This window comes from Hermetia illucens, chromosome 1 (assembly GCF_905115235.1).
Source record: "Hermetia illucens chromosome 1, iHerIll2.2.curated.20191125, whole genome shotgun sequence".
Classification (NCBI taxonomy): domain Eukaryota; kingdom Metazoa; phylum Arthropoda; class Insecta; order Diptera; family Stratiomyidae; genus Hermetia; species Hermetia illucens.
Window position 1 is genome coordinate 217,888,837 of NC_051849.1, and position 14,184 is coordinate 217,903,020.

Consider the following 14,184-nt stretch of genomic DNA (forward strand, 5'->3'; position numbering starts at 1 on the left):
CAAGGATTTCCTCCAGCAAAAACTGCAATAAAATCCCCAACCAACTGCTGGATTTCACCCTTTATAAATATGCACGTCTGCATGGCCGTTTCCAATTTTCCTGCTACAGATAAACACCGGCACCGTTTTATTAAACGCTTACCGTTTCAATCTAATTCTCAGATAATTAAAACACAACTTTTCGCTCCACCTCCGTTCAAATTGCTCTTTGTGATAAACTCTGCCAATGTACCCAGGCCATGTCTTCCTACATTTTTTCCTTCCGCATAACCCTATCCCAGGGTGGACTTGTGAATGGGGTGGCCCTTTTTTGCTTGTGGTTTCTCCCAGCTATAGGCACGAACGGTGCTGGCGATATCTAAATTTTGTGGGTCAACTGAATAATTTTCAAAGAGGACGACGATTCACATGGCAAATGTTCACGAACCATATACAACGGGATATACACGGAGTTTGTATTGTTCCTAGAGCTGTCCACATGGAGCTAGGGATTCCCTATGATAGCACGATACGAGTTCAGTCACATGCTAAGCTATTTTATTCTGATGTTGCAGATGAACCCGAGAGAAGAACAATATTTATCTAATGAATATAAATTGTCCACCTTGTCTGATAAAACCTGCAAATCGTGTAGAACCACGATGGACACCAACAGCTTGGTCGGAATCCAGTTCAGGCTGATTCTCATTCATGCCGGCGAACTGGCCAGCGATATCAGGAGCAAGCAACTGTTACCATTTCCATTGTCATTCCATTGAAACCCAAGCGTGGCAAGGACTATTCAGAATATAAAAGATATTTGAGGAGGAACATTCGATATCTACCTTGTAGGAAAACTATCTAGATGCTGTCGAGACATTGGAGATAAGACGTGTCCATGGGTAATCCTAGTGGAGTACTGTAGTGTGGTTTGACCATTTGAAGAGGATCGAAATCGGTATTAAACCAACCTGAAAATGTATCGAAACCATTGGTACGTTTGAAATGGAAAATTTAACAGCAAAAGATACAAAACTAATGAAAAATTTATAAATTTAATTTATTTTTTTAATAATCCCCATTAGGTTCATTTTTTTTCTATTTGATTTATTTTGTCTCTGAAGTCGTGTTTTGTGCCTCAAAAAAAAACTCAGTTTTGTCTCTCCTGTTCCTTTGGAAACAGGTCGAAGGCACTGGGAATCGAATTTAGAGAAAACGGGAAGATGCTTTTGTAGATCAAAGCCCGATTATCGAATGACAACTATCATATCATCGGCTTTGTCTCTTCTTTTGATTACAGATTTCACTGCGCATCAGTTTGTTGAAGGCTTATCCCGATTTTCAGAGGGTGTTACAGACTCTTCCTCTCTGAGCAAAATCGCGGGCAGTAGAACATGACATGTGCTGGGTCCCCAGGTGTACAACCAAATTCAAGGTACAAGAGAGAATCATTCAACCTGAATCGAAGCATACGCTTCCTGTAATCACCAGTTAATCTCGTCGTGTAGTGGTCGAGTCCACAATACTGGAAACCAGAGTGTGGATCCAGGGACCCCTTTGCGTGTCACCTCAAAGTTGCAGCCACTTTTCCAGCATTCTGTATCGTTTCCATCTAGATTCATTCTTTTCTCATACAGAGAGCGTGTCTCTCTTATCAGAATGTCCATCGGGGCTATTCCCGCAACAACACACGCTGCCTCGCCTTAGATTGTCCTGAAGACACTGCCCACCCTTAGCGTAAATAAGCGTTAATTTATGTTTGCCTCCCTCCGATTGCTCTCACACGCTTGTGCTTCTTCCCAGACCGGTGCTGTGTTTAATAGTGTAGAGCGAAACACTCCACCCGCAAATAATCTATGGATTCAATTTAGGCTTCCAATATTCGGTAACAACCGTGCTAACGATAGACTGATATTTTCCGCTTTCTTATAGGCATAGTCCAGGTGTCCTTGAATTTCATTTCCTGCGATTGGCAATCAAGGCTAAATTCGGTCTTTTGTTCAACAATGTCAAACCATCTTCGATTATCTCTTTAGGACGCCAACAGATGCATTAGTAAACAATTTAACATCTTCAGAATTTTCGAGCATTACACTCCACCGGAGAACCCAACACCTGCCATGGCGTGACGGTGAATTGCTAAGGTTCTTCATTCGTATCATACCAGACATAGTGTTCTTCCCGAGAGGTACCTTTCGAGTAGTTTAGTCAACTAACTAGGGACACCCGTTTTAGCCAATGAGCTTTTTATTCACTTCCAGCTGGCCGTATTGAACGCATTTTTGACGTCCAACGTCCGGGACAGCCCAGCTTCAAAACTGCACCTCCGACAGGCCATCAGTATATTCAATGATTGAGAGACGTCTTTTGAACATGACCCTTCCTTGCTTTTTCTTGCTACCCTCTCTATAAGGCCAATTGGGCGTTTTTGCGTCTTCCATCGAACGGAGAAAGCTCCTGCTACCATGCGTAGCTTCAAACCAGTCGTTCCCCGCCAAATCTTCGCAAGATTTTCCTCAGTAACCGCTACTATGGCAAAGACGTCCAACTCTTGTTTATATTTTTTGCGCTCCCCTTTTTGCGGGAGGCGGGGGAGAGCGACATCACGGTATCGAGAAGATGCCGGCAGGTCTGTTGTGGCGTCCGTCCCTTCTCCTTTGCATAACAACTCTGTACGATGTACCCTAAGGTTTTTGCTCCGCCTCCGTGTAAAGCTCTTTAAGGCATTTTCGCTTGCTGCTACATATAGCCTGCTTAAGCCTACATTGAAGATTCGAATTTACTTCTCTTCTCTCTTTACTTCTCGCCGAAGTCTGATCTTCTTTTAAATCGTTGGCAGATCCTTCCTCCTCAAAAACATAAAGCCCGTAATCCGCGATTTCTTCGTTTTACCAGTAGTTTGACTCCTTATTAGGGAGGATTTGACGCTCCGGCATGGCAGCAACGCATGCATTCATTATGTGTCTCATCATGTGGGCTACGTTTTCTGAAACAACACCAACGAGATTATGGCCTCCCAATAGCATCTCTATGAAAGTATCCGATTTAAATGTTCTTACAGACCAGCCATGATTTCCATTTCAGCGGGAACGGACATCGTCGTTTGACCCATTTTCGGTCTGGACAAAAATTGCCTGACGATCGGTATGAGTATAGTGCTCACTAACCAGCCAGGCCATTCTCTTCACCAATGTGGTACTCACATATGTCAAATCGACTAGCGAGTACGAGTTTGTCCCTCGAAAAGGGGATACCTGTTTCCAGGCACTAAGTGTAGTGCTACAGTCACCAAGTATTTGTAGTGCGACTACCCCAATTCACAGCCCATGCATTAAAATCGAACACTATGATTTTGGGGTTTCGAATTCTTGCACCCGAAATTAGTATACCTAGAATTCGCGCTTCGTGAAGCATAGCAACTATATATGTAAATATTAGCTTTTTTTGCGTTGACGAACGCACGCCCATATTGGGACCTTGCCAGTTACATACAGAGTCGACCTTGTACTCCTTGATTATATGACCATCTACCCCACATTTCCGGCCCATCCTTGACTTATGCTAATCACAGTTCAGCGCAATGCGGCCAAATTCAAGGCATATAAAATAGTACTTGCGGGATACCTGTTCTTTGAATCAACGTTACTTTAGTCGGTAAGCTAATAGTTGCAGTCTGCGCGCTTCCATACGCCTTTCTCAGTCCTCTGATTCAGGAATCTTACTAACTCGATTTGTCCAAACTATTTTTCTAGTGATTTCATCAATGTCTTCACATGGTATCACAATCTTTTCTTCAGTTTCAGCATCAAATCTCCTTTTTTGGACGTCTGATTTGGCTGACACTTTTTTGAAGGTCCATCAGTTCCGAATCGAATTTGACCTTCCTAAGAATATCGGCGTATGTCATATCAACTTTTTTAGAGATAATGATCGATTCGGGCCGTAATTTTCTTTTACGAGTCGCGTTTTTGTTTCCGCCAACCTTGGTTCTTGTTTCTTTCGTTCGTTTCTAGGGCTTTATCTTTTTTGAGTTCATTGAAGTCGGCCCCGTTGTTTCCCAATTTTGGTTATTTTGTCGAACTTTCCTATTTCCGATGATAGGCCCTTATGCCTTTTTGCGTCTTGCGAGAAGAAAACTGGTTTGCTGCTCTACTCCTTTTTCGAGTTAAGCGCCCTTCCGGTTTTAAGGGGGCGTCACCTGTGTTGCCTGAGCAGTGTCGTTGCCTCCGAATTTATTAGCTTCCCAGAAGCATCCCTGATTTCCACTTCAGTTTCGGAGGTGATCGTAGGCTCATCGAGCTTCTCCAAAGTGGCTCTAGCGGTAGTAGTTCCCCACTGTGAGCTGACGAATATCCAGTCTGCGAAGCATCTGTTCATGACTTTGTAACCGGTGTTCTCGGGAGTGATGTACTTTTTCAGACGTCTTTTACTCCAGACCATTTAAAGTGTTAAATACAACGGTGGGCAAGTAATCCACAACCGAGCACTGGAGTTGAAGGATATCGAGGTTGCCCATTCCCAAAAGCCGTCAGCACTGGGGTTTCGGGCACTTGCCTCGTAAGTTCTAATCTCCTTTCTTCCTCTATATTGACTTTTTGATCTGGGTGCCCTTCCCATAGTTAGTGTTTTTGTCCCACCTACCCCACCTGTGCATAAACACGTCCACGCATGCAAACCTCCGAATGCGTACAACCACCGGGCATTGCTTTATCTGCACGAAGGGATGGGCATGATGGGAGGTTTAGCAATTTCCCACAAGAGTTATTAAATTCTGAATGGCCGTGGCATCTCAGGGGTTGGTGGGATCAGACCCATCCGGACTAATATAATTTTCTATTAAGACGTGAAGTCGGTGCCCCGCTGAGGTAGAGACTCTCCAGTGAGTTGGGGGTTATAGAATTCACTCAAACTATTCCCTGCTCGTCATAAAAGGCGACTAATTGGGCAGAGATTTGTGTTAGCAACCTGGAACTCTCGAAATCAATTATGTTTCCTCATTGGCTACCACGCCTCGGAATCGGACTGATCTTTCGACTACGACTTTTTGCTTTTTTCAAGGGTTTATGATTGGATTCTGATTCGGGGAGTTGAACAATAATAGCGAATGCTCGCATCCTTCAACTTAAATGAGGATTTCAACAATTCAGGCTAAACATTCTGAGGCTGGGCGCGCTAATATGCTAGGACTCTGGGGAGTACTTCTCTCCCATTTAGGGCACTGCCCTGTTGCATTCTAATAAGTCCGCCGGATGTAGGTGTGAATTTGGTGTTGAATTGATGTTCACCGCATCCGTTGGTCATGTCCTCTTGCCCTGGGAACCCGCATTAGACAGAATACTTAGTGTGAAATTCCGCTTCATGATGAGGAACATCCAAATAGTGCACTTTTGCATATCAATGGAGATAAGGAGGCTTTCGATGAGCAACTCAACGCAGTCCAAGAGAGGCTTCATAAAAGTGCCACTGCGGTAATGATGGGTAACCTAAGCGAGAGTGGGCTTCGATAATGCCTTGTTTGGACATATGGATATCACAAAGATAGTGGTGGGAGATTTGCAGAAGCTTCCATCGTCCCGTCATTGCTGGCAACATTGTTTGGGCACAGAGCCTGCATCAAATCAGTTGGACCACATCGTGACCAACAATAGATTTAGGAATTAGCCTCTGGATATGTGGAACATAACCATTGACATTGACCTCGATGGAGAACATCGCTTCTCGAATGCATTCGCTCACATATCGCGTCCGCATTTTCTCGCAGTGGGAGATAGGACCCCAAAGTTCAACACGGTTTGCTGTTCTTTTCTCCAATCCTGAAGGGGCGTCCTAGGGTTTAGCTGACTGCAGGGATATAGAGGCGGATACAGAAGCGTAGGGAACTGGAAGCTTTTACTGCTAGTGTGGACGATGGTGAACGTGAAACTCGTTTAAGCAACAGCGTCAGGGCGAATCCCTAGAAATAATAGGTAGCGTATGCCGTGACAAAAAGGAATTCACTATTGCGCTAGAGTAGAAGTTGCCGCAAATAACTACGATTTCGCTACCATATACCGCATCTGGTGAAGGCCCGCCTCTTTCGGATGAAGTGTCTCATCCTAACAAGGGGGTATGGTCTACTACTCCAAACAGAAGGGAAATTATCTTGATCATCAATGCGTTTAAGCGGCGTAAAGGTACTGGACAATATAGCCTGTCCGTCGAACTTTTTATGACATATTTTGCCTTAATTATGTTAACACTCTACGGATCATTATGGGGCAGATCATTAGTTATGCTTCATCTGCTCTTCATCGATTTTCAGAAGGCTGCTGATAGTGGCAACAGGGAATGTGTCTGGAATGTTCTACACAGGAGAGGCATTCCGGAGAAATCAATAGCTATTATCAGGGCAACATATGATGGCGCAAAACGTTACATGTTGCCTCGAGATAAATTTGAAGTTTGAAGTTCGCAGCGAAGTTCGGCAAGGTTGCGTTTCGTCGCCATATTATTTACTCTTGTTTTTTCTGTCGACGCATAAACCCACAACAGTGCATTTCGTTCAACGATGGTGCGTAGCCGTTGTGGATGCTTGGCTAGGTATATTCCTTCGTATAATAAGGAACGGGTAGGCCAGCTTTACTGGCGGATATGCTCGTTTCTGCAATGTGAAGGTGACATGACTATACTTTGCGCAGGCTGCTGCAATGGTTGCTCAAATACTTTCATGCTAAGGGGAAAGCCCGGTAGGGACAATCAAAAGGAGACGCACAGGCAATTGCGTCGCCTTAAAGAAATTATTACCACTCTGCTTCCACACCATGAAAATAGCAGAAGACAAACGGTGCTTCAGATACATGAGTGTCTAATATCCCGAGTCACCGGGAGGGAGCTACGGGAAATATGTGGCAGGATCGATGACAATAAGGGCCCAGGTTTGGATGGTATCGCTAACTGAGCTCTGAAGCTAGAAGTTAAGATTAGGTCCAACCTTTTCGCCAACACCTTCGAGGCGTGTCTAAAAGAAGGAATATTCTCTGCCCAGTGGAAAAAAAAATCGTGACTGACACAGGTGTTCCTGGATACTTGGCGAGTCTGGCAGAGAAATACCTCTCAGAGATAATTCTTTGATGCGAGACGGATGAGCTTCCTAAAGAGTGCATCGTCACAGCTTCCTTTCCCAGAAGGCTACAATTGTAGGCGTTGCCTATGAGCTGGCTGGAAAGAGCCACATTCACTTTGGGGGATGAGAAAAGGGAAGCGGTCTTAATAACGAATCGTAGAAAAAATAAACTATAAAGGTGGAAGTTCGTTGAGTTCGTGGAGCTTTAAGGAGCAACTAGAGTATTCATTTTAAAAGGTTGCTAAAACCATCACGGCACTTACAAGAACGCTGTCGAATGTCAGTAGGCCGAAACACTGTAGAAGATTGTTTTTAGCCAGAGTACGCGTGTCCTATGTAGACGGTTTACTAGCTGATGGCTTTGAAGGTTTACAATGCTTTCAGAGCTACTTCAGATGGGGCTTTATTGGTGGTGGCAGGCATTATGCCAGTCGACATTCTGGCGAATAAAATGAGTGCACTATACCATGCCAAATGTATTGAGGGGCATCCGGAACTCCTATGTTCCGTTGCAAGGTCAAAGTCGCATGATCTCTGGCAACGCAAATGGGGCGAGTTTTCTAAGGGCCAGTGGTCGTACAGGCTTATTCACAACATTAGGGTATGACTTGGACGGAAACAAAGGAGAAACTAGCTACCACGTTACCCAGTTCTTCAAGGGATATGGTGGTGACTACAGGCGGTATCTACACCGCTTCGGGCTGGATGATTCGCCGAATTGTCCTGCCTGCAGTGGCACACCGGAAGATGCAGAACATCTGATGTTTCACTGCCCAAAGTTTACAATGGAAAGAATGAGCCTGAACCAAACGCTGGGAAGGAACATTAGCCGCGAGAGCAGAGTTAATAATAATCGTTGGCCCAACAATCCAATTGGATCAGGACCTTGAAGTGTATTAGAGCACTCCGTTCAAGACGTGTAGGATGACAACATCCTATAGGAGGCAATGTGGTCAGTATTGGGCTCGCCCGAGATTATTACCCTGTTTTGACTCAGGTACTCATTCACAGTTGAGTTGACTGGTATTTGACGTGAAATCACTGCCCACTACCACGAGTGAGATATGAACCGCAACCTTCCGTACGACAGTCTTGTCCTCTAACCACTCAGCTATCGGAACACGACAGAGTATAGTTGCTGAGGTCAAAGGATCATTAGCTTACGGTTTTCTCCGCAATCGTAAAAATACAGAATAAGCTGAGGAAGGAAAGAAGGATGAGGAAAGCTCAAAGGACGAGAATCGTGAGTGCCTAGAGGCAAACTCACCTCGTGAAGCAACACCTAAATGGTGGTCTCGCGGGGCTAGAGGTAGAGAGACTGGGGGTGGTTTTTAATGGGTGCAAATCCAGCACGGGTCCGCTCTAACTCCGTTGTTGTGTGGCCGAACAGGAGTCCTAAGTGTCTTCCTAAGATGTTTCACCTCCGCGAACGAAAAAAAAAAAAAATTTGAAGATTGTCTGGGCATGTGAGATATTAGGCCAATGTAAGGATCGCTGATATTACATCAGTTACCTCCGTGTTGCGCCAGTTTTTTGGTTTACTTTCGAGAAACACCTGACTCAGTCGAGCGAGAAAACGGGGAGAGAAGTAGGTGAAGCCTTAGTCAGAGCGTGTAATTTGGACGCAGGACTTCAATGTTAAGGCTGGAAACTCCCCCGTCTGTGTGCGGTAAGAATTGCTAACGCATTTCGAATAGCATGAGACAGTGCATCATTCATGCTTGCGGGGATGATGCCCATTGACATTTTGGCTGATGAGATGTGAAGATTGCCTGGTAATGGAGTACGCTGGCGATGATAGGGGAGAACGCTTGGAACCAAAGTGTAGCGGGAACATTAGGATAGTTACGAAAAAAAGGGTGGGGGGGGGGATACACAATCTGATTTCAAATATCCAGCTTTAGATTGTGTGAGATCATAGAGATGTCCATTATCAATTGACTTTCTGATAGGACAAGGTGGGCATGAAAACTCCCTCTTGAATGTCAAGGTGAAGGTAAGGATCTGGAACATGTAGTTTCCACGTGTCTGAAATTTGTCAGTGACAGGGACGAGTTTGAACTTTGCCTAACGAGAATACCCTTTGGAGAAGATAATCACAATATGGAGGCGCAGAAGTCAACTGTGGGTCATTTATTCTGAAACGAAATTTTGTATCAATTTATTAATGAACTAAAATTTGACTTGATTCCAATTGAGTAAAACTTGAACTTCAGAAATGATATAGGCAGTTGTTGGCGAAAACAAATAAGATGGGAGGATTGAGAAGTCCTAAGCCCGCATCCACTTGATGCCGGAACGGACCAAATGGGGAGCAACTTGCTCCCACTCTTTATGGTCCAGGGACCCTTTTTTTTGGGTTTAACATCCAAAGTTCTAAAATTGAAAGAGGGGCGAAGATGGCTACGGTTTCGTACCAGGGCAGAGGCAACTCATCAGACGCTGTCGGTCCAGCATCAAGTAGATGCGGACTTAGAACTCTCCAATCATAAAAGAATAGTTGTCTAACTCCGACCAAGCTTTGGTCCGAACTGCAGGGGGTCCCTTGTCGTATTTTGCGTATTATAAAAGGGAGCGTGTAACATCTACGAGCCACTTCGGCCACGCTGCTCCCAGGGTAGAAGTGAGGCAGTGTCTGATTAGTTGCCTCTGCCCTAATACGAAACCGTAGCCGTCTTCGCCCCTCTTTCAATAAGCTGGGAGTTGGGGACTTATTTTGGGACTTCATGTGGGGTCAAGGACTTCATGCGGACTCAATGCTTTAAAGAAAACAGTGGATCATCGTTCTCGAAATCAAAATCCTTGAAAGAGATGTATATCTTCAAAGATTTTCCTCGAGGCATTACACTTGAAGTTATAAATCGTAGACAATCACAGTCACCCCATCCTAGTTGCTTCCCTAATGGAGTGAGTAATTGAAATCAATACACACTCGAAGCATGAAACATCGATCTTTCATCTCGAAAACATCCTCCCTGCCAACCATTTCATCCCCATATCAGGTGGCTGAAATCCCATCTCGATGGAATTAAACAAATGGTAAAAACACACAAAGGGATGGAGAGGAAAAAAGAAGGAAATTATTCTGGGCTATCACATTGTGGAACTCTGAACGGACGACATGTATGGTCCTTAATAAAGTGCCCCACCTTATCCGACTGTCTGATGGTCCCTGCCCGTTAGCGGACGATGGAATTGAGCAATTGATGGGCCGCAATGAAAGCAGAAATGAGGGTGAAATGAAAATATAATTTGCGCTGGGAAAATGAACTGGGCCGCTTGCCGGAATGAATTAACACAATTGCATCGGGGAGACGGAAAAGTCGGCATAATACAATAACGTAGGCGTGATGAAATTTAATATTTATATTTATAATTAAAATAATTGTTGTTTAACAGGATTTCTGTGTGTGCAGCACTTAGCTGGGTACGTTTTGGAAAATTGTATTATTTTTGTAACCCATCTACACATTACCTTGATTTGTTTTATGGCGGCAGCAAAAGTTATAAATGATTATTTTAAATAATGCACGTGCGGTGGGGTGGAACTGACCATCGATAGGTACTATCTGACCGAAGCTATTGTTTGAGGTTAGTTGAAAATAATTACAGAATGTTTGGATTGGTTTTGTATTCCCACCGAACAGGAGTACTTTGCTGATTTCGATAGTCAATTTACATGAAAATTGGAGTTTTATTACTATCAAGAGGGTGCGATTTTCAACTATGGAAGCTCAAATCGAAATTCAATTGAAAATATACCATTCAGGACTCAACTAATTCCACCATGATGGTTGATGGAGAGGGTATTCAATATAATTTGGTTTGCAATAATAATGTTCGGAACACATTTAGTTCGGGGGTGGATAAAGACGGTTGTGGGTGGCTTTTCATAACAAATGAACCGAAAAGGAGGCTTGTTTTTTCTATATCCAGAAAAGAAGCGGAAGGGGGATTCCTTTATAAATTTTTCTTTAAGAACTGAAATAAGTTCCACATTAAATTTCTGCGGCTGCTTTTTGATATCTCTCAAACTTTGGGGGCGTTTCGGTATCGTGGTTTCAAACCACGGTGGGTCTGGGAACGTCAGGGTGTGGAATTTATACTCACTAAAACCACCCCCGACTCCCTTCCGCCGCCACGTGGAACCACTATTAGATATTATACCACGGGGTGGAGTTAGCTCTCTAACTAGGTCTCCTTTTGAATTGGATTGCTATGATCAAGGGTTGGACGTCGAAACTGGTGTTCACCGGGATACGCTTTCGACCAGACCTTATACTGGTGGACTGTGCGACGGAAGGAACCACAGAATAGGTTAGAACCATAGTTCCCAGATTGCCAGGCTGGGAAGGGGTAGAATTGTCGACATGTGCTGGGGATGATATACCAGGAGCTCACATGGTGACAGTTTTTCTGCCAAAGGCCGCGGCAATAGAAACGGAAGACCTTATGAGACTCCTAATTGCTCAGAATGAAGATCTCTGTACTCGACTATGGAGAGTCTTCAGAAGCAAGGTGGAGAGCAAGGGTAAACTCCTCACGATCGGGGCAGATGACCGATCCCTGGAGGCAATTAAACGTCGGAGTTGTCATATCAACTACCGATTTGGCAACATACCCGTGCATGTGCACAAGGAAAAGCCCAGGAAAAAGACCTTGGAGGAGCCATCGAGTGAAAAACTTACCGAGGTCCCTGAAGAAGTTGCGGAAGCCATAGAGGCGGAAAGAACGGGATCAACCAGGGAAATAGACCTGCTGCCCAGTGAAGAGCAGAAGCTGGACGACCTAGACCTAGACCTCCTAGGGCTCGGGGTGGACAGCGACGCGCAGGAAAGCGCCACGTCGGAGGAGGAGGGTGACACTCCGACAGTGGAGAAGAGCTCCAAACAATAACGGAGCCAATGGCCAGCACTAAGATAGCCCAGATAAGTCTCCACCATGCGAGAGCTGCATCTGCAGTGATTGCAAGGGCAAATTCCAAGGAGAACATTGGTATAGTGCTGGCTCAGGAGCCCTAGGTGTACCGGGGGCAGATTCGCGGTCTGCAAGGAGAAGACATGCAGGTAATTTGGGACTCCTCTTGTGGAAAACCAAGAGCTTGCATAATTCTTAAACGTACTTTAAAATACATATGTCTTTCAGAGTTCTTAACCGGGGACCTTCTTTCTATGCAAGTCTCATTGGAAGCCGGGAGGAGCACTCGAGAGGCAGTTGTAGCATCGGAATACTTCCCAGGAGACGAGAGCCGGGCTCCACCGGAACAAGGCGCAAAGCTGACGAAGTATTGCGAGGAGAGGGCGTTACCACTTCTTCTCGGCTGCGATGCCAACGCCCACCACGAAGTCTGGGGAAGCAGCGAGACATAGAGGTGAGTACCTTCTCGAATTTATTCTTAGCAATAAGTTAGAAATATACAACGTAGGGAACACTCCAACATTTGTGACCAGCACCAGACAAGAGGTACTAGATATAACTCTAGGAAATACCCTAATGAACGGAATGGTCAAGAATTGGAGGGTGTCGGATGAACCCTCAATGTCTGATCACAGGATAATCAGATTCAACATTGAGGGTAATTCCGAAATAAAAAGAATAATAAGGAATCCCAAGAGAACGGATTGGGAATCCTACGCAACGCACCTGAGCAACAAAATTGCCCACCTTCAAGGGGGCGGTGACGTCAGGAGCGAACTGGAATTAGAAACGGTGGTGGAAGACCTCAACACAATCGTCATTGACGCATATGAGGCCAGCTGTCCGACTAAGACAGTCAAGTCATCAAGGGATGTACCATGGTGGAACAAGAACCTAGCCAGAATGAGAACCGAGGTACGAAAACTCTTTAACCGGGCAAAACAGACCGGGGACTGGCGGAGGTATAAAAATGCATTGACTGCGTATAGCAACGCGATCAGGGAAGCGAAACGGAACAGCTTTAGGGAATTCTGTGAAGGGATTGAACAGATCACAGAAGCAACCAGGCTGTACAAGGCTGTAGCCAAACACGGGGGAATATCCTCTGTCTGCTTGAAAAAGGAAGATGGGACATTCACCGAGAATGAGGAGGATAGGGTACACCTGCTTCTCAGAACGCATTTCCCGGGGTCCTACCCCTCGGCGGCAGGCGACAACAATCTGCCTGACACCCCAACAACGAATAAAAGGGGAAGGAAAGAGAGCTGGAAACTAACAAAAGAGGTATGCTCAGAAGCTAGACTAAGATGGGCAGTGGGAACTTTTAAACCAATGAAATCTCCCGGAGTAGATGGCATTTTCCCAGCACTTATCCAGAGAGGCCTAGGAATTATCTTAGAGTCTCTTCTGAGGGTGGTAAGGAGGAGCATAGCACTGGGTTACATACCAAGGGCATGGAGACGGGCAAAAGTGGTCTTTATTCCGAAAGCGGGTAAAAAGGATCCTTTTCACCCTAAATCTTTCTGACAATCTGCCTAACATCGTTCGTACTCAAAACGGTGGAGAAGGTCATAGACAACTATATTAGAACTAACGTTCTAAAGCGTAATCCCCTACATCATGTCATCATTGTCAACACGCTTACCGGGCAGGACGGTCAACTGAAACTGCTCTGTACCAGCTGATAGAGGTACTACGGGACGCCATAGAAACAAAAGAAATTGCACTGTGCGCGTTTTTGGATATCGAAGGAGCATTCGACAACACATCGCACGCAGAGATACAGGATGCCCTGAGCCGCAAAGGAGTGGGAAACACCCTGGCACTCTGGATGGGCAAAATGCTAGAAAGCAGACAAATAGAGGTACAAACAGGTACAAATTCTATTATCATGAACACCACTCAAGGCTGTCCACAGGGTGGAGTACTATCGCCGCTGATGTGGAGTATAGTAGTAGATGAACTCCTGGACGTGTTAACTAATACTGGAATACAAGTCCGGGGCTACGCGGACGACATTGTTCTAATCTGTAGGGGCAAATATGAAGATACTCTATGTGATAGAATCCAAACTGGATTAAGGGTTACTAGTGCTTGGTGCAGGAACCAAACCAAAACCATCATAGTACCATTCACTAGGAGACGTAAGCTGGATCACCTGAAACCCATAACATTACATGATATGG